Source organism: Protopterus annectens, chromosome 8.part0, assembly GCF_019279795.1.
Source record: "Protopterus annectens isolate FY-2018-M chromosome 8.part0, PAN1.0, whole genome shotgun sequence".
Taxonomy (NCBI): Eukaryota; Metazoa; Chordata; order Ceratodontiformes; family Protopteridae; genus Protopterus; species Protopterus annectens.
In genome coordinates this window covers 724324511-724347536 of record NC_056741.1, presented here as the reverse complement: position 1 = coordinate 724347536, position 23026 = coordinate 724324511, and the positions used below count along the sequence as shown (strand labels likewise).

The 23026-nt window shown below is 40.9% G+C and overlaps 1 protein-coding gene across 4 annotated transcripts in view; it reads right to left on the bottom strand.

Moving 5' to 3' along the window:
* Positions 1-23026, bottom strand: part of HCFC1 (host cell factor C1) — a 3865385-nt gene that overhangs the window by 2026109 nt on the left and 1816250 nt on the right. The gene's annotated exons all lie outside the window — the stretch shown is intronic.

Sequence of the window (23026 nt, the reverse complement as noted above, 5' to 3'; positions counted from 1 at the left end):
TTCAGCCTGGTGAGCGGGACGTCAGTGTGCCTGACGATAGAGTCACCTATTACAAGTGTATCAGGTGTGCTGTTTAGCCTAAAGGGCTGTGACTGTTCGGCACACTGGCTTTGTGAGCTATGTGTTGCACGTGTTTTGTTTTGGGGTAGCGGTTGCTTGGGTGTCTGCTTTGGAGGTCTCTGCTACTTAGGCAGATTTTTATTTAGAGCCTCCGAGTATGTTTTTGTGTGTTTATGTGTTTGGTTTGCTGTCGTGGTAGGTCTATGTGAGACTGGAATTGTAGTGAGTGTGGTTTCCTTCTCCTCCTGACTGGTTTCGCCACTACTGAGTTGAGAGAGCTTAGCCTCCAGTATGGCTATATGGCTGCATCTCTCACATGTGTTGGAATTTGTTGGGAGGAGGAGAGGGTTGTCTGTGTACATGAGGCAGTTGTAACATTGCCTCAAGATTCCCAGATTCACCAGCTGGACCGGAGAGAAGATTGACAACTGACCTTTGGACATGCTAGAATAGCATTGGGAATTCCTTTATAACTGAAAAAAAGGGCTAATGGGGAACAAGGTACTCAAGGGGAGTTTGTGAGGGTGTAGTGCTTTTAATTTTTTAGTGCTGACTTATATAATTGCTTTAGTGAGCAAATGCCTGGTAACTTAAATGCAATGTGTTACAGGTAATTTAAATGCAAAAACGACAAACAGTAACTTTCTTTCAAGTGAAACAAGGAAATAAGTACAGTAAGCAATGCAGAAATCACAGAAGCACTGAAAAGCCGCGTTTTAGGTGGAATTAGCGTTTCAGAGAAATAACAAGCAAACAAGCATACAAACAAAGCTAGATTCAGCAGGCCTGGATCTAGTCTATGCTACAGCAAACAAGGTGTACCAATTTCAGTAAGAAACAGTTCAAATATGCAGGCACTATAAGCCTTTAACCAGAAATTCCCAGCTCAGAAGGGCAGAGTCCAGCCTCTCCTCCCACAAGAGTGCAGACCATGAGCCTTCTTAATGTAAAATAACTGGCCAGAAGCCCAAGTGCTTAAACCAGAAATAATACACTTTTAGAATAACAGACACTGAGCCCTCAATCAGCAGTTCCCAACTTAGAAGGATGTAAGCTACCTGTCCTGCCACCACAGTGCAGGCCACAAACCTTCCTAATGTAAAACAACTGGTCTGAAGCCCAAGTGCTTAATCCAAAAGACTTAGAATGATAGCTACACTTTAATCAAGTTACTACCAAGCAGTAATAAATACAATTGAATACTTTAAAGAATGCCTGGATAAGTGCTCAAGTTATACAAACAAAGCTAGATTCAGCAGGCCTGGATCTAGTCTATGCTACAGCAAACAAGGTGTACCAATTTCAGTAAGAAGCAGTTCAAATATGCAGGCACTATAAGCCTTTGACCAGATATTCCCAGCTCAGAAGGGCAGAGTCCAGCCTCTCCTCCCACAAGAGTGCAGACCACGAACCCTTTTAATGTAAAATAACTGGCCTGAAGCCCAAGTGCTTAAACCAGAATTAATACACTTTTAGAATAACAGACACTGAGCCCTCAATCAGCAGTTCCCAACTTAGAAATACAGTAAAAGCAGATATTTTTTTTTTTCAGAAAAGTAGCAAAAACAGTAGTAAAAACAATTCACATGCAGTGCAAGCTGGCACACTTGAGTACGTAGCAATATTAGTCCACACACAGTTTGAAAAAATGTAATTAAATTAAAAAGGACTAAAAGCAAGTGCAGAAAGGGTTTATTAGGTAGAATGCGGTAAAGAGATGGGACTGGGGGAGTGTCCAAGATCAAATCTACAGTGGGGCGGGCACTGCAAAAGCCACCAAATTTAAACTACAACCAAGAACAGGAAGGGGGAGTGGGGAAGACAGTTTCAACAGAGATGTGAGGAATCACAGTGCAAATTATAAAACCCAAAAAATATATACTGATCTCTGTATATTTGCAGAACAGTAAGACAACAGATATCTAAGCAACAATTTAGCTCTGTAATACAGAATAATACAGAAAAATATACTCCGCTCTATATATTTGCAGATAGTCTTGTAAGGCTGTCTCTCAACACACAGGTTCCACTTTAAAATGTTAAAAGAGGCAAAAGCAAAATAAGGTAATAAATAGGAAGAAACACAAATACAGTAAGGCAGATGAAGTGCAAATTTTTTTTTTTTTTTTTTTTTTTTTTTGAGATGGAGGAAACAGAGCAGATTAAGATACTATAGGGGAATGCCCTTCCCAAGTGCTCTCGCTGTACACTGCAGAGGAGATGGGACTGGTAAGAGTATCCAAAATCAAAATATGATCTCACTGTACTCAGTTGAGTGAGCGAATGAGATGGGTCCAGGAGGAGTGTGCAAAAAGAGATTTACAGCAGGGGCGGGCAATTCCAGAGCCACCCAAGATTAACACCACAACAAGAAATAGGGAGGGGGGGCGGGGAACTACTGCAGAGATTCAGAGATACACACAATATTTACTGAATCCAAGACACAATATTTACTCACTCAAATCTTAAATAAGTGCAGAAAATATACTTAAATCAGCTTATGTCCAGTTGATGTATGCAGACAAGTCTCAGTAGCCAGCAACTCGATTTAAAATGATTACTAGAAATGTAACCAACACAGATTTTAATGCTAGCAGAAACCCCCAAGCTAATTAACACTTAAAGGAATTTCAAAGCAGTCTAACTACTGCAGAGATTCAGAGACACACACAATATTTACTGAATCCAAGACACACAATATTTACTCACTCAAATCTTAAATGAGTGCAGAAAATATACTTAAATCAGCTTATGTCCAGTTGATGTATGCAGACAAGTCTCAGTAGCCAGCAACTCGATTGACATATTTAGTATACGCTTGTTTTGGTAAAACTTAGTGGAATGATTATCCCAGCCTGGACAGTAGTATTTTTTTTGTTCATGCTTGTTGCAACATGCTTTCTTTTTTCCTTTACAGATAATTATTTTTCATGTGTTCAGCAATAGTGTTGCTTATTAGTGCATGTACTTATACAATAGTTTCCCCTCAGTTCCAGACAGCATTGCTTTGAGCATTTGGATTCTTGGAAACAAACCCACTGAGTTGCAAATGTCCTAATAGAAGAATAAAATCTCATAACATTTCAATAAGAATAATGTCAGACAACATTAAAACTGAATCTTGCTCCTTTTACCAAAAGTATTTTCCCTTTAGCTGACACCTTTCAGGAATCGCACAGTAACTGTCTGTATAATAGTGATTCCATCCAACTCAATTTATTTTTTTCCCTGCGCTGCAATAAAATGTTTGGATATTTCATTCTTTCCCTGAATATTTGACTGCAAGAGAGTCACAACAGTCATCATTTGAAAGTTCAGGCAAATGTAGTCTCTATATTTCCCTATATTCTCATGTGTGTGTGCATAAGTATGCATGCAATATGTAACCTAAGTTTATATTCATGTGGTTGGAAAACCATAGCCTTGCTAGGTCTTACTGACCGGCTTGCAATTCAAGGCATTCCTGAATGTCTGTCAAATTTGTATATGCTGGATATATAGCAATGCATGTATTTTATTAAAAAGGTTTGTATGCAGTGCACCTAATTGTTTTAGTTGTATACTTTACTGTTAATACTGGAATTCTCATAACTTTTCTCAAACTTGCTTCTTTTGTGACTCAGATGGCTGTGTTGATGAGACCACTTACCCCTTATCAAGATGGAAATAGATAATTTAAATAACTAAATGCATTTGTCATGCGTCATTGTGTGTTTATCATATGCATTGCTTTGGTTGTTTAAAATATATTTGCTGTATATCTTTATGTCATTATAGATCCACTATACACACACACACACACACACACACACACACACAAATCTGTCTATGAACTTGTGTCTTTTCTTATGTGTATAGATGTACCCACACCTATATGTGTGGTGTGTTACTGGATCTATACATGTACACATTCCTACACTGACATGCAGGAGGTATTTGTATGCTCCTAACAGCATTTGTGTCACTGATCCTTTATTGCTAGTTTTACAAGTAAGATTTTTTTTTTCCATTTGTCATATGCCCCTTGACAAGAATATTAAAAGTGTGACAAACTACAGACCCATAAGCTTAACTAGCCTTATCTGTAAGGCCATGGAACAAATCATCATGGACCCTATAAATAAGGTCAAAGGTGATATCCAAACCCTTGATCCGACAATTTTGGTTTTGTCAAAGACAGGTCATGGCTGTTAAACCTGGTAGACTTCTTCAAAAACATCACCAGACCCATAAAAAAGGCAAATGTGTGCATACAGCCTACCTTAAATAATCAAAGGCCTTCGACACAGTCCCACATTCGGGCATCATTGATAAACTCTCCCAGTTGAATATCCACCCTTATGTTGTCAGGTGGGTTGCTAACTGGCTCCCCTTCAGATCATACTCAAAGTTGGGGACTTTACCTTGATCAGCAGACCTGCCAACAGTGTAGTTCCACAGGGTTCAGCGCTGGGCCACTTATTGTTTGGAATATACTTCTCAGAAGGCCATGCCAAAATAGACCGGCTGTGGCTGACTAAGTTTGCTGATGACTGCAAATTAGGTGCAATCATTTAATTCCCAAACAATGTCAATATACTTTGAGTGATTTACACAAATGAATGATTGGTGCCAAAGCTGTGGACTCAAACTCAGTGCTACAAAAAGCATTATCATCCCATTTTGTAAAAATCATATCCTTGCAGACTATCATACAAATAATAATACCCTACCCTACATTAACAACTCAGTAGTGAGAGAATTGGGAAAACAAGTTGACTGTAGCCTAAACTTTGACCACAGTGCGTCTACTGTGGTAAGGAAGGCATTCTATGTTGCTCACCTCATTAGCAAAGGCATTGCCTCAAGAGTGAAACAGGTCATAACTCCCGTGTACTCACCCCTCATCAGGCCAATACTAGAGTACAATGCTCTCTTTGTATATACCTTACCTGGCACCTGCAGCCACTTGAGAGACCTCAGAGATGTCTTACTAAAAACATTACATGGTCTCCACCACTTCATACATTGACAGAGTGAAGTCACTGTCACTGTACTCAGTAGTATACAGACTACTTAGAGGAGATCTGTGTCTGGCCTACACAGCAGTCACATACCCACACCTAATAGAAATGCTGCACATCCACAAGACAAATAGGATAAGGGTCACTTGGTCCCAGGAACCTTAACCTGGCCTGCGACATAAATAAGACCTGCTGGAGAGACAGATATGTCTCTCAGAGGTTTCCACTCCTCAGGAATAAGATACCAATTCACATCAAACAGAGCCCCTCTATGACACTGTTTAACTGTAGCCTGGATGAGTGGATGGGATACCATAAATTCCTTGCCGGGGATTTCACCTAAGACTCTCCTGGATATGGGCAGCCATTGCTAACTAAGATTTTGAGTTTAGGCTAGATCCTTTATATTGGGTTTCTCTAGTATTATATTGGGCACACATGGCTAGGGTTATATAAACCTTTGAGTCAGTAGCCTAGTAACCACATATGAAACTGTCAACAAGAGTATTCTTGCTTTCAGTCATCTACATTTTGAGATATGATAATCTTACTTGAGTTAGCACACACACTCAAACTCCACTGCATTTTTTTTCAGGATAACTGTTGCCATGTCCCTGAGAATTTGGTGGGGGGAGGTACTTAAGAGGAAGGAAGCAAGCTCAGCTGCAAGTGGCCAAGAGTAATTATATGTAAACATTAATTTGCCATTACATAGTTGTAGTTCTTCCTGGATATACAAACAGAAGGCAAACAAGGTACTCCCAACTCAAAATTGGACAACGTAAGTATAGTTCAGGCAGGGAGCAATCAGCAAAAAGTGTGCAGTGAAGAATAACTGGGCATTTTACACTGTTGATTTGAGCCCGCTGGGAAAGCAACATAGAGTGGCATTGGAAACAGCACCAGTACCTATGTGGGTACAAATTCATTCACAGTATCAATGCACGTTTGACAATAACAGATAAGAAATTATTAGGTGGCTTACAAACTGGCACTACAGCAGTTTAGAGACACTAGAAAGCTGCAAGATTGTCTAGTTGTATGGCTCATAGCAGTAAAACAATATAGGGCACACACCCTGCTACTGTTAAGACGCTGATTAAAACAAGTTGAGGGCAGCATTACACCTGGCAAGCTATCAGCTGGCTGCACAAGGCCATGGGGAGGCAGTGCGAGACTTATGAGACAAACTCAAAAATGTATGCCATCAGTAATACAACAGATTGTTTTTCATAGCCTGTAGCAGCCCTTTGTGGATTATGGAGCACTTAGCTGGTCAAATTAAGAATATTCTAAGGATAAACAGGAATAAACTATGACTGATGAAGAGGTGAAGAACCAGTAGCTGACACCAGACTCGGGCCACAGAATGGAATGTAGTACAATGGCTACAACATTACCAAACACTATGCCTACAACATAGAAGTCCACTCACACAGTTTCATCATAGACTGGCAATTAAGGAGGAGCAGTTCTCTGCCATGAGAAGGGTACCCTGTTTTCCCAACTTCAGGTGAGGCTGTACTGAAGAAAGCAGTGGAGTGATGAAGCTTGGACCCCAAACATATACCCACGTTCAGTTAGACTTCACACTCATTTAGCATAGCGGCAGCTTCTCATGAAAAGTGGGCAAGGACTTTGTGGGAGAACATCAAGAAATCAGGAAGATGGAATTACAATGCTTATGAAAGATAACTGAAAAATAACCTCTTCTACCACACCTAAAATTGTTGTCTTATTTGCAGAACCTGGGTGTTACCTGTAAGACACATATTGCAGACTGGAACTTCCTGCATGTATGTTTGATCACCCAGTCCCTTGCTAGTGCTCTTCCATGTGAATGGAAACACCTATCTTATATATATATATATATATATATATATATATATATATATATATATATATATATATATATATATATATATGTATATGTGTGTGTGTATTACCTCCTGGAACATGCTGACTTACCTGTGACCTATTGTAGTACAAAAGGTGTAACATGGAAAATGTGTGTTAAAGGCAAAATTATCCTATTTACAGTGATGCCACACAGTTTTCTGAGTTGTACACCCTTCCACAATCCTTACTGTTGCCTGCTATTCATGGTGATTCTTAAATCAAGGATTCAAATGTCATTTTGATATGTGCAGTTCTTGCTCTGTATGCCATTCTTCAGCAGACTGCTGTTCATCCATACGGTACATGGCCAATTCTACCCTGCTTGACCTCTTACAGCTATGCAACATGCACACCACCATGAACACCCACAGCAAAGACTGTAATCTGTTATAGACACAAAAATGCAACATGGCTGGCACAACAGATTTCTATCCCAAGGAATCCTTTACTTATTGACTCAACTTCCTATGCATGTCAAGCAATCCTAGACATGGTCTGTATTCATTAATATTCTGAATGAATAGCCTGGAAATCGTAAATTCTCTTTCGGGTGTATAGCATGGTGCTTCTTGACCATAAAGATTAACTCACTCAACAGTGCTTGGGCTTAGCTGGCTATGCTTATTAATGGTCTTTCGAACTGCATACCTAGTACATACCTATGAACTTATTAACATAATATATATATATACTTACAAATGTGCATGCTGCATATAGAATATACATGCAGACAAAAACATTAGTTTACTGATGAATGTATTTCTATAAGCCATCTCATGTGAATGGCATTATACAGTCATTAATATATGCTACTGACCACACCAATTATCATACTACCATGACTGTGATACAGATATCTCTGAATTGCAAATACCCTGCATGTCAACACTGACTGCATAGTTTAGCTTTACACACTGTGCTATTTTTCCTTTTAGAATACCCCCTACTGTGTTTTATGTCCTGTAAGAGTACCAACTCTATACTCACATAACAAGGTACCTGTAAACAAACATTTAATTGCTTACTTCAGCATGTATCATGCTGGTGCAGCAGTTAGCATTGCCACCTCAGAGCAAGATGTTCGCTGGGTCGATTCTCAGCTGGGGTGCCTTCTATGCAGAGTCTGCATGTGCTCCCTATGATCGCGTGGGTTTCCTCCCACATCCCAAAGACATGCTGTAGGTAGATTGGACACACTAAATTGGCCCTAGGTGCGAGTGTGCGCCTACTCTGGAAGGTTGGGTGCCGGCTGGCAACTCGACACCATAAAACTCCACTGCCAATCATGAGTGGACAGGTGATCGGCTGTGGCAACCCCTAACCAGGAAAAAGCCAAAAGAAGAAGCATGTAATGAAAACAACAAACAGATGTGTGCTGTACTGTCCAAGGTACCATGAATTAAACTTAACCTCAGTCTGAAATCATTTATTTTTCCCCTTATTTCTTTATTCAGCTGTTTGTTTAATTGTTTGTGTACTTATTAATTGCAGCTTGATAACCATGCAAATGGAAGGCTGACAGACCCTTTTGAGTTACAACCTGTGCTCCATGGTGCAAGAGATAAACCAAAAGTTGTAAACAGAATAACGAATCATACCACTTTCAGAAGGAATGTCAAACAGTTGAGTGAAATGCAGAAGCGGAATTAGATGATAGTTGAACGAATATAAAAATTAGGTCAAACTATAACTACAACTTTGCAGGCAAGAATGGCATTTTTGCTCATGCCTGAAATGTGTATGTATGTACATATGTAAAATGTATAAATATAAATAAGCTGTTTAATAGAGTGGCTATGTTAAATATAAAAGTATCTCTCTATTGTTTGTTAGTTTTATGTGCAATGGTGTTCCTTGAACTAGTGAGCGTGTATTATAGATGTTTTTCAGTGTAGCGATTCATCAGCAGTTTTTCTTTTTGCAACAAAATATCACACGATTTCACTTGTGATTTAGATTGTTTCATTTTTGACCTGCTACATCGAAAATATGTCTGTGCCTACATATGACAGTTAGGAAACAGTCAAATAAATAAAATGATGACTTCACATGGAAGCTGTGTGTCTGCTTGCTTGTTTACTCTATTGTGTAAAATAAATGAAACTGAAATTTCACATGGAATATGCATGTCTCTACTTATTTATGTATGTATAAAGTTGTACTGGCTAGTGATAAGTAGGCACAAAAAGTCTGTCTAGTCTATAAGAATATACATGCAATAAAAGCCATTACACTTTCTTGTGATTCCATGACATTTCAGTTATAACTCACCTCAGGCTTCGTGCCCACAGAGTGGCGCACAGCTACAGTCATCCCACTCCACAAAGGGGAATCCACTTTGGATCCTGGGAACTACCATCCCTTCAGTCTGACGAGCCTAATCTGCAAGGCCATGGAACTTATAAACAAAGATATTGGCAACCTTCAAACACTGGACCCCACCAAGTTTGGGTTTGTGAAGGGCCGATCTTGACTCCTGAACCTGATCTACTTCTTCGAATCAGTCTCCAGTGCCGTGGACGAGGGTAAGGTGGTTCACACAGCCTACTTGGACCTCGACAAGGCTTTCGACACTATCCCCCACTCTAGAATCATAGATAAACTTACAAAGCTGGGCATTAATCCCTGCATCACTCGATGGGTTGCAAACTGGCTTACTGACGGAACACACACTGGAAAAGTAGCCGACTCCAAATCCAGCTCCAGACAAGTGTCAAGTGTTGCACCACAGGGTTCTGTCCTGGGACTACTCTTGTTTGGCATCTACTTCTCTGAAGTATAGGCCAACACTAAGGGACTCTGGCTTACAAAGTTCACAGATGACTACAAGCTGGAAGCCATTACTGAATCCCCAAATGATGCGGATATACTACAAAAGGGCCTTACAGAAACAGATGCCTGGTGCCAGAACCATGGGCTCAAGCTAAATGCCAAAAAATGTATAGTTGCCCCCTTTGGGAAAAACCATGAACCTGTGAATTAACACATAGGTGGCAGTACACTAAACACCGAAAGTGTGATAAGAGACCTAAGGACACAGGTGGACAGTGGTCTCACCTTTGATAACCACATAGCCACAACAGTTAGAAAATCCTTCTACGTGGCACACCTTATCACTAAGGGCTTTTCATCTAGAAAAAAGGAGGTCATTGCCCCTCTGTACTCATTCCGCATTAGACCCATTGTAGAATACAATGCCCTGTTTGGTATGTACCTCACAAGACATCTGCAACAACTAGAAAGGCTGCAAAAATACCTCACAAAAAGAATCACAGGCCTAAAGCAGATGCCTTATGCTGACCATCTAAAGAAACTCCAGCTATACTCTGTCACATATCACCTACTCATAGGCGATCTCTGCCTAACATACAAGGCCATGTCAAATCCAGAGTTGCTGGACATGCTAATCCCAATCCCTCTGAGCCAGATGCTCCAGGGATCTTAACCTTGTCATCACAATGAATAGAACATGCCGGAGGAATAGGTTCCAGACCCAGAGACTCCCGGATACTCTGAAGTAGGCTGCCCATATATGTCTTCAAGAGGAACCTTGACGATTGGATGGGAGATAAGAAATTCACCCTGGGGATCACATCAGTAGCCCTGCTAGACAGGCCGCCAGGAAAGTAAACATTTGTGGGAAGCAATAGCCATGGAATTGTTATGGCTAGGCTTGTATAGGCCCTAGGCCCGATAGCCTAGTACCTACTTGTGAACCTATGAACTGAAGGCATACCTCTCAATCTTATAGTGCAGACAGAAAAGCCTTGATAGAAACATTTAAATGGCTAAAGTAGTTACCAAACTCCAAGATAAAAGAGTAGAGGACAGTAACTTTACTAAAAAGTGTTGCACAACAGCATTATGGTACAAGTAGAAGACAGAGTCCATATGACTCATAGATGACTTGTTACTCCACAGGAAATACCCTCTACTACTTATCCCCCTACTGTTAGTAATCAGGTTCTCACTACCCTCTCCAGAGCTAAACACACTACAGCAATGGGCTCTGATAACATCCAGGGATGCCTTCTAAATAGTTTGATACATGACATGTCAGGCCAACTAGAACCTTTATTCAGCCACAGTTTCCAGACAGGCTTCATCCTTAGGGAATGCGGTACTGCAATGGTCATCCCTCTACATAAAGGTGGACCATCAACAGACCCATAAGCTGGACTAGTCTTATATGCAAGGCCATGGAAAAAGTTATCATGGACCTAATAAATACAGTGGAAATCTTCAAACACTGGACCCATCCCAGTTTCGTTTCGTCAAGGGTAGGTCACACCTACTAAACCCAGTGGACTACTGTGAGAATGCCACTTGAACCATGGATGACTGGCAGAAAAGTTCATACGGCCTACCTCAACCTGGTAAAGGCATTCAACACACTGCCTCACTTTGGTATTATAAACAATCTCAAAAATGTAGACATCACTATGTAACCCGATGGATAGTCAAATGGCTCATGGATAGGACACAAAGTTAGGCTAGGGGAATACAGCTCCTCAACTAGGCCTGTTACTAGTGGTGTTCCACAGGACTCAGCACTTGGCCCTCTCCTGTTTGGAATACACTTCTCTGACGTTGTAGCAAATATAGAGGGTCTTTGGGTGACCCAATCTGCAGATGACTGGAAGCTGGGTGCAACGACTGATTCCTCTAAAGATGTAAATATCCTTGAGGAGGGTCTGAGACACAAGTAACTGATGCCAGAAATATAGCCTAATACTCAATTCCAAAAAATGCATATGTATACCCTTTGGGAAGTTGACCACCCCTGCAAATTACAACACTGATAACACTCTCCTAAAAGTAAACCCAGTGGTAAGGGACTTGAGAACTCAGGTTGACAGTAACCTGAACTTTGATCACCACGTGTCCACAGTGGTGAGAAAATCCTTTTGTGTGCGCCAAGTTATAACTTATGGCTTGGCATCCAGATCTAAGGAGATCATAATCCCACTACACTTAGCCCTCATTAGACCAGTAATCAAGTACACTGTACTGTTCAGCATGTACCTGACCAGGCATTTCTAACTATAGTGGCCACAGAGAATCCTCATTAAAAGAATACAGGTATGTCTTATCTGGAAAACCCCAAACTCTTGTCCCTGTACTCAGTCTCCTACAGACTACCACAGGGCAATAAAACCTAGCCTAAAAGACCTTCTCAAATCTGGCCTTAATGGATATGCTGCACATTCAGAAAACAAACAGCACAAGAATTACCCAGTCTGAGGATTTAAACATTGTCTGTGACATAAGCAAAATATGTTGGAGGAACAGGTTTGTGTTTTTACCCTTTTTCTGGAAAAAGATTCTCCATTTATGTGAAACAGAGCTCTTCTTTAAGCTTATTCCAATAACATTTGGATCAATCGATGGGAAAGCATAAATTCACCCCTGCTTGTCACCTGTGGCTTTTATGGACGGCAGCAGCTTATAGTCTAAGGCACAGGCATACATCAAAGTCTTTCTAGTCCTTGGGCACAGACAACTATGAAAACTGGGGCATGAACGGCTAGGCTTAAAAGGCTCTAGGGCCTTTAGACTGATAACCTCCAATTAGGATTTATTCTGCTGAGTTGCAAATGCATGAAATTGCTTTCCTTACAAATTTCTGTACCAAGAACAACTTGGAGTCCAGAAATACATACAATAAGCAAAATCAGCTATAGTGAAATGTAGGAAACATCGATACTGGTTAGCGATGAGCTTTTCTTTAAATAAACGATACTTTACTGGGTATGACACTGCTGTATACAATGTATTTTAGATAGAATACATCATGGACAGAAGTAGGTTAAAAATAAAAAAAGACAACTGGGTACACAAGTCTCAGTATAAACAAGTGCCTGATCCATGTATGCACACAGTGAAAAACTGGCAGTGTAGAGTCTTCAAGACACAGAAACATTCCAACAATGAGGCTAGGCCACATTCAGGGGAGGATGCACCTACCACATTTTAGACAGAAGTAGTAGTCCACAATAGACGAGAGGCTGGAAAAGAGCCATAAAGATGATAGAGTGGAGTATTGAGGATAACGAAGACATTATGTATTGTTACTATTATGCCAGAAGCCCAGAATTTCCAGATAGAACACATTCAAAATGATTAAGACAGAAACTAGTGGAAAGAAAAATACTTTGCATAGAAAAAACTATCAAAACCATCACATGTATTTTTGTGTTCATTTATACAACAGATCGGTGAAAGGGGGACTGTAAAACAGAAGATTAGTAAAGTAAAGGTTAAATTTACAGAAGCTGAAGTTATGAAATAATTCCAAAGTGAAGGATTTACCATAGGAAGTCTAACACACAAAGTAAGGAAAACAGAAGGGAAGACACATGGACATGAGAAAGTATCCCTGGGATTCAAGAAGCTCTGCGCAAGGACGGTTTTAGCCTTGCTCCGAGCGTCCCCACTACAGATGGTGCAGCAGCGCTATATGAATATGTATGAGGGCACGCCGTCGCAACCTCGACATGTACAGCAAACATGTGCGAGTGCAGGGGGCGTGTACAAGTGCTCTACGGAGGCGTAAACATGCCCCAACACTTGAAAAACCTACTATGCCTACCAGTAGAGCCCGCCCCTAATATCAAGTCAATAATTCAGTGTCCGTGGATACCGAAATGTATGCTAAGCATACAAGAGTGTCCACGAACAGTGAAATAAAATCAAAGTAGTAAACACAACAAGCACGTAGTGGAATGTTGAGCCTGGTCCATAGAACTTTCACAATTAGATTTTCTGTCCATGTGTCCCTATTTTACACTCGAATTGCTGCAATAACGAAGGTTTAAGCAAAGCACAGTGTGTCTGCACATCACTGCCCTCCGCTGAGCGTAGCTTACACATCATATTCATTCAAATAGAGAAAAACATGCAGAATCAACGTGTCAATAGTGTAGTGTTTAGGGCATCCGCTTAACAAACAGGCATTCACGGTTTGAGCCCAACAATAGCACATATCATTTTCCATGTGGAATGAATGCAGTTTTGCCATAAAACCGACAAAAGAGTATCGCATGAGATATTTAACTTAAATATCATTCAAGCAAAGTGGCACGGTCATAATGAATAAGGTACTAGTAAAGCAGGTGTAAGCACAAATAAGCAGCAGTAAACACATATAAGTACCAGTAAGCAAGTCTGAATGCACTTGCGCGGGTCTAAGCAGTACCCAGCATAGGAAATGTATACAAGTATATGCAGATATATAATATACATATATATATATATATATATATATCTATATATACATAGATATATATATATATATATATATATGTACACACACACACACACACACACACACACACACACACACACACACACACACACACACACACACACACATATATATCTATCTATGAAGAAAGAATGACGTAACAATAAAGCATACAGAAGGAATGAGGGGGGAATCAACAGCAACCCCAGTATTATATAGCGCTGTCAGCGTATGTCATATCCAGCTGGGCAGGAGTGAGCAAAGCACTGCTACTCACATCACAGGCAGGATATTACCAGTGGGAGTAACATTGTTGATTTGCTAAGTCTACTTTACACACAGAGGGTAGTCCCTGGTGGGACCACCCAAAAATTGATAGACCATTTGGCCATCCGACCATTACACAAGCAAGGGTAGGTATGTTCCAGGACTAAATGGTGGGAGAGCCTGAGAATACATGGGTTGGGACAACATACATGTAGGGCCCCTAACGCTCGGTAGAGGGCAATGTGTGGAGGTGTGTCATGGCTGCAATGGGCAATGGATGGTATGCATGTATTTTAAACAGGTGGGGTGGAGGAACTATGGGTATGAAATTATGGAGCCAGGCGTGCCAAGGTTGGATGGGCTGGTTCTAATTGGACCGCTCCATGGAGGTCAGCGAGGTTGTTATAAGTATATATGCATGCACACATGCAGACATCATTATGTAGAAATACATTCTCTGTAACACATTCATTCCATTTGCAGACATAAATAACATGAATGCGCCCTTACAAACCTCGACAGTAGATAGAATAATAGGTTGTGCAAAAGAGGGATGGGATGAAACTGCTAAAACACAGAAGTGTGTAGAATGTCCGAAGTCAGTGCTGTGCTGAAAATAATCAAATGTGAGGACTTTCCCACACATGGAATCATTCCTGTGATCTGCCTGCTACGGCAACGCCAATTACTAAACCGGTCTATTTGTAAAAGAAATACACCGAACACGTACATAATTAGGGTCTCATGTGTAACGTGTGCATTACCACATAGTCATACTTATTAATTTAACTGTATCAGAACTGTTGGCAAACCAACCACAAATACGAAAAATGCAACAACTCCGCTGTATGGTACAATAAAGGCTGTCCTCCACTTGCTATAATCCAAAAAACAGGACCACTGAATACAAATTCACTTTAATGTACAATGAAAAACATGACATACAGATTTAGTGCACTTTCATCTCAACCACTGAGACTTCATCAGAATCAACTGTTGTTAAAAGACTCATTGTTTAAATAACCTTCCACAGTATTCTATTGGTTCCCGTGGTAATTAATAAATTGGTTACTAAATCAAATCAAATAATTTGACACATCTCAGTGTAGTTAAGTGTGATACGTATCTCCTGTTGAAAAACATACAATGTATATATGTATATACTATATAATAAATATATAAAAAGAAGAAAACTCTATCATGAAGGCTGGTTGAACTATCATTAGCATAATAAAATGAGTCTAAAATTCATCTAAAAATTCTTCAAAAAATCTAATAGTAAAAATATACAAATCTAACATTTTCAGGAAGGAATGTTATTCTAACTCCTACCTACACTATCAGTGACCACCCCTACTACCTCAAAAGGAATGTTGTAAAAGGACAGATGACCCATGGGTCGAGACAATTATATGGAATGGGTCCCATGAAGTGGAGAGTGGGCAGCATGTAGTGGTGTGTCCAGAACAGACCAGGACCCAGAGTAAGGATGGGTGCTGTTGAGGAGGTGCAGGTGAGGGAACTATGGGTAGCTACTTATGGGTCTAGGTGTGCAGGTGTTGGCTGATGTGGGCCTATATGGATAGCCCTAGGGATGTAAGCGAATGTGTTCACTGGGCAGAGGCGTCGCCCAATGGGCAGCCACACCCACTACTAGTCCCACTGCAGCAAAGTGTAATCTATATGGCAAGGAATGGAATAACCAGATGTAGACGTATATATGTAGAGGTACGTGTGTGTATATATCTATCCATAGCGACATAGAGTTAAGCCTCTCCCTTTCCGTAGTACAAATGTATACATAGAAAGACAGAATACATATACATACCCACATATAAATATATACATATGCAGACACCCATAGACCCATATGTTGTGAGATATATATATATATATATGTATATAGCAAAATATAAATATACATGTATGCATGCATATACAGATATATCTGTATATAATAATCTAAATATATATATATATATATATATATATATATATATATAGATATATATATAGATATATATATATATATATATATTATATATATATTATATATATATATATATGTGACTGTAAATATACACATGTATATAGCTAGGATATGATACAGCAGTTACGAGTAACATATGTTCACAGGCCGTGCATATGGGAGTGAGGGGTCCAATAAACGTGTAACATGTAGCATCAACCCTCCACCCCCCCAGCTAGGCCAGTGAGACATACAGACACACCATAAAGGTAAACACACCACTGCTTCCCAGACCACCGGCAGGATACTACCAGTGGGAGAGACCTGCCAGCTCTAATCTTGAAACATACACATTGATGTCCCTTGTGGGTCACCAAAAATTAATGATCGGAGGCAGTCCCGGTAATGACTTATCACACCAGGCTATAGATGTACACGGATCAGTAGGTTGTGCAAGCCTGATAACCCATGGGTTGACACAACGTACGACATGTGTCTCAACATGGGGAGAGTGGGCATTGTGTAGTGGTGTGGTTATACACCACCTGCACCCACAGTAAGGATGAGTGCTGTAGAGGAGTGGCAGGTGGGGGAACTATAGGTATGCAATTATGGGCCTAGTTGTGCAGGTGTTGGCTGGAGCAGTCATATTAGGACTGCCCAGGGATGTCAGTAATATTCCGAAATGGGCATAACTGACACCCATACCTCTCAACCCCCAAGAGCACATCCACTGGACAGGCCATAAACCATTGGGGGAACAAATAGGCACCATACCTCTGAACTGTCCCCGATTTCCAGGGACGTCCCTGATTCTGTTTCTAACTCTGTCCCACTTAAACCCTCCTGAAACTAGTGACATTTGGATGAAAGGTGGTGAATTACACGTAATGAATAATAACAATAATTAAGAGTTATAAACATCATTTACCTCAAAAAAGTTAGCACCCATTCTTATTAACTTCCAGGCAGCAGAAAAAACAAAATTTGAGCAATGCTATAACAAAGTGGCTACATTTGCAGCAAATTACCCTTTCAGAACCCACTACTCAACTAACATATACACAGCTTCTTCCCACCTACAACATTAGCCAGCAATGATCTGCTAGTCTAGCACTAAATACGGTTCACTACAACTATGTTCGTACTCCATTATCATTCACTGAGGAAAACCCTTTCTGTCCACAACCCTATCAAATTTGCAGGGCTTGATCTACATTTATACCATGTTGCCAAGGCCTGGGACTCCTTACCTATATCCATCAGATCAATACCCTTCCCTTCAGTACTTCAAAACCATTCAGAAATAGTTCTTAGCCAAAATCTGTCTTGGTTTTTGTTCAACCTCAGGATAATATTCATAAATACGAACAAGTTCCTAATCATACCTTACACCTACTTACTTGCCCTTTCCACTCACTTCCTAACTTTATCTAGATAAAAACAGACATCTACCCAGTTAAACTTTCTTGTTAGTCAAACTTCAGTAAACAAATAACATGTATGACCTTGTCCTTACAAATGCTTCCCCTGCCTACACCCCACTAATATAATACAATACAATCTGATATACAGCTTATGATTGCAACTACCCAGCCAAAAAACAAAATAAAAATCATACCCAGATAAGGAAATCTGTGGAAATAACTGTCCACCCATACCACAAGAAAAATCAGACTGAAAAAATAAGAAAGCAACATTACTGGTCAATAACTACTTCATAATGCTCAGCTATCCCTGATTTTGCCTCATATTATTTACCCTTCTCATTATAAAATGTTTACATCTTCTGGTAAATCACTGAAGACTACAGTTGGTCCATAATGTCAGACAGAGTCAGTCTTTAGGAAATCCATGTTGATGAAAATCCATTTTCCTCCTACTAATGTGAATTAGAGTAATATTTAAAAGTTATACATGATTTTGGACTTGTAAAGACTCTGGTGGTCATTAGTCTAGTATAAACATATGAATGTACTAGTTATGTACAAGCCATGGCACAACAATGCACTGAATGCATCAGCCATACTTATTTCTTCCTACAACATATACTCCAAATTCAAGATTTGACAAATAATGAAAGAGAATCAAAACAATCTCATACATAAAAACATACAACTAACCTGCAGCATCCTACAGTAGGCTTGTAAACATGTACATAAAAACATACAACTAACCTGCAGCATCCTACAGTAGGCTTGCAAGCATGTACAAGAATGTCTCACTGGAGCCATGTCTATCTAACCTGTAGCATCCTACAGTAGGCTTGTAAGCATGTACAAGAATGTCTCACTGGAGCCATGTCTAACTAACCTGTAGCATCCCACAGTAGGCTTGTAAGCATGTACAAGAATGTCTCACTGGAGCCATATCTGTGTGTGAAGTGGACTGTTCCTTCAATTGAGCCAGCAGAAAAAACTACCTAGTATTTGAGCAATAAAACATGGCCATAATCACTTTCACATACAGCACCCCACAACAAAACTAATTCTAAACTTATTGTCACTGTCTACAAAAGGAAAGCACAATAAATGTTGTATAAAAAATACATAACTAATAAGCCCCACTAAAACCTTCAACAATGACCACATCTTCTCGGTTGAGCTCAAACCCAGCAGAGCAAAGCAAAATGAACATGGCTAACCTCCTAGAAAATAGGACTCCCACGCCATCAATGAAAAATAGCCAGTTAGCAATGGAGATAACATTTATCTATTAACACACACACCTAAATTACTGCACACTCAGAGTGCTGGAAAACTAGGAACCTGTTTAGAATAATAATAAAAAGCTTTACACTATATAAACCATGCAAGATGGAAACAAGTACATCAAATACGCACTGTCCACTTAAATTTCTCCAGTAATGAAAGCAAAACACAAGAGATGACATCAATAACATACAGTCTAAATTAGAATCTCCCAAACATAAAAATGTTCACTTACCTAGAATGTCCAAGTGTCTAGTCTAAACAAGTCCCATTAATTCTTTGAGCAACCATCTCCTACAATGTTGATTGCTTCTCCAGATGGCTTGCACAGATTCTACAGAACAGCTTAACCAGCAGAATATTGCCATTATCTGTAAAACTTACTTCAAAATTCAAGTCACCTATTGCAAATCATGACAGTCATTTATAATTCCAGTGTCACCAACCATGAAAAGTAAAATTGTTAAAAAAACAGTATTAATTTAATAAAAAAAGACTGCAATAATCTCTTGTCCAACCTTCCCTTACGACTAACTTCCACAACTAAGCAGAATACTGTAGAAAGTGACACACATTTCATAAAACAGCATACCTACACCCCAAACAATTAAGCCAAGTCTCGTCTCTCCACATGACATGTCTCTGGAGCATTTCTCCCCGGGCCTCCGCTGAAAACAGGCTCTGTGGAACCTAGTCGGACATTCCCGGTCAACAAATGTTAAATAAATAAAAAATAAATAAATAATATCTGACTTTACTACTTTGTAATGAATGCATGAATAGATAACACTGGTTAACACATTCAGATAAATACATACATTCAATTGCAAAAGACATTTTTAACAGCTTAGCATTTCAATATCTCATTCAGTGAAATGAAAGTCAATGCCAATCCAGAAACCAATGTACTTAGCACCTCATCAAGTTGAATATGACCAGTTTCACCTCTGTTGGCACCCATCGTTTAAATGCAGTATGTCCAAGATCAAAAACGCTTAACAGAAAGCCAAGGATGACTGTAGCAATTTTAGAATAATTAACATGCAAACCAATTGACTTGGGCTTCTCTTACCACAAACTTTAATTTATGGGACTATTTTTACATATTTAGTCAATGTTTTAGTTAATTTAACTAAGTTAAAGAAATTAGAAGTTATGTACTCACCATAACGTTCCATCTGAGTAGGTGTATTCATTTGTCTGCAACCTGTGGGTTATGGATCCGATATCGGATCCGAACCGGCATAGTTTTCCAGCTATGGATCCAAGCTCTCAGCTCCTCCCCTCACCCATAATGCCCTGCTCTACCCTCATGACCTCAGATCGAGTTTGCCAAAGCAACAATACCCTCAAAAGGGTAACAAGGAATATGCAGGAAACTGAAAGGCCAGGGGGATAGGAGGGCGGGATGGTTGCAGACAAATGAATACACCTACTCAGATGGAACGTTATGGTGAGTACATAACTTCTAAATCTGAAGTAGGATATTCATTTGTCTGCAACCTGTGGGACAGAGTCCCCAGCTACCTGAATCTTGGGCCATCATGGAAGGATATTCGAGCACCGCTGAGCCAAAGGATGCTCTACCCTAGATGCAAGATCCAACTTATAGTGAGAAATAAATGTATGAGATGAAGCCCACGTGGCTGCTGCACAAATATCATCTAGAGGAATCCTAGCCTTGAAGGCTGCCGAGGTAGATACTGACCGGGTTGAATGGGCATGAACACCCCGGTGCGGGCCTTCCTGGCGCTTGATAAGCCAATAAAATGCACTGTGAAATCCAGCGGGACAGAGAAACTTTAGAAATTGGCTTGCCCAAATTGAATTTTGCAAAGGAAATAAACAGCTGGTCGGATTGCCTATGACCAGCTGTCCTGTTGAATAAAATCTTAGTTGCCTGTGAACATCTAGTGAGTGTAGCCTATATTCACCTTTGTTTTCATACTTAGGGAAGAAAACAGGAGGTTAATGGATTGATTGATGTTTGCTTCAGAAGCGATTTTAGGAAGGAAGGACGGGTTGGTCCTGAGGAGACACGGTCCGGATAAAATACCAAGTAAGGAGGTTTAGCTGATAAAGCTTGAAGTTCAGAAACTCTCTTGGCTGATGTAATGGCTACCAAAAGGCTGTCTTGTAGGACAAGAATTTGAGATCCACTGTAGCCGCGGGCTCGAAAGGGGGAGCGGTCAAGGCCTGTAGGACCAAAGAAAGGTCCCAAGGAGGAACTGCTTGCTTTATAGGGGCCTGAGAAGGAAAGTACCTTAAGAAATGTTTTGCACAATTTGGCTGACATAAGAGGATTAGACTCTTGACCAATGTGATAGTGAGAAATTGCCGCCAGTTGAACTTTGACTGTGGAACTGCTGGCACCATCATTAAAGAGAGAGGTTAGAAAATCAAGCACTACAGGGAGAGGAACCGTGAAGGGATCTAGGCCTTGCCGCTCCGCCCACACAGAGAAACGTTTCCATTTGCTTGGTTAAACCTTTCTAGTGGATGGTTTATGAGCCGCCACCAAAATAGCCTTTACCGGTGAAGAAATACCGAGTCCTTATCAAGAGTGGAACTGGAGCAGCCAAGCGGTCAGCTTCAGGTTGTCCAGGTTCGGAGGAGGAATGCAGGATGGATGGGATATCAGATCCGAATGGGATCTAGAATCCAAGGAGGATTCACCGAGTGAGACCTTAGGAAGGGGAACCAGATCTGTCGAGGCCAGAATGGAGCAATGAGAATCATTCTGCAACCCACCCGAGAGGCTTTCTGAAGAACTTGCAGCATCAGAGGCAAGGGTGGATAGGCATACAGAAGACCGGGTGGCCAAGCATGCACCAGAGCGTCTCTTGGGGTACCTCCGGAGGAGGTATTAAGCCAAAAACTGTCGCACTTGGTGTTTGAGGGAGAAGCAAAAGATCGCATGAAGGCGTTCCCCACCGTGCGAATATGCGTTCCGCTACTTGACAGTTGAGAGACCACTCGTAAGGGGTCAGAATGGTGCGACTGAGCTTGTCCGCTAGGATGTTGGACCGACCGGAATGTGCGTTGCTATGAAAGCGATTGGTGGAGATTGCCCATTCCCAAACTCTCATGGCCTCTCGACAAAGAGGGTAAGACCTTGTTCCCCCTTGCTTGTTGATGTACCAGACAACAGACATATTGTCCGATTGAATCGCAATTGTTCCCAAGGGAAGAAAGTCCTGAAGTGCTAGCAACGCTAAGAGCACTGCTCTCATCTCTAGAACATTGATATGCAGTAAGGTCTCTGAATCGTTCCACGTGCCTTGGACTGTCCGCCCGCAAGTGCCCCCACCCGAGGCGGGAGGCGTCCGTGGTCACCGTGGCGAGAGGAGAAGCACAAAATGGGCGACCCTGTGGAGATCCGGGAGTGGAGCCACCACAAGAGGGACCGCTTGCAAGCCTTGCTGATCGCTATGGGATGATGCATGGGAGAGCAAGGTATGACCACTGTACTAAGAGCGTCCACTGTAGAATGCATATTGAGCCTGGCAAGAGGAAGAAGTGCTATCGACGGCCATGGACCCTAGAGCCCTCAGGACCAACTCCGCTGGAACAGAACATGAATGGAGAATGGCCCGCACCTGGAGCTGCAGATTTAGAACTCTGTCCACAGTGAGGAAGGCTCGTAAACTCCTTGTGTCTAGTCTGGCCCCTATGAAATCTAAGAGCTGAGTGGGTGCCAGGTTGGACTTGTTTGTATTTATTGTGATGCCCAGAAATGGAGCAAGATGGAGAAAGGAGTCTCGCGCCGAGAGAAGTAGATGCCTTGTTGGGGCGGTAAGGAGCCAGTCGTCCAGGTAGGGAAAGACCTGCACCCCTGAAGCCTCAGGTGGGCCGCTACCACCCTTCTAGT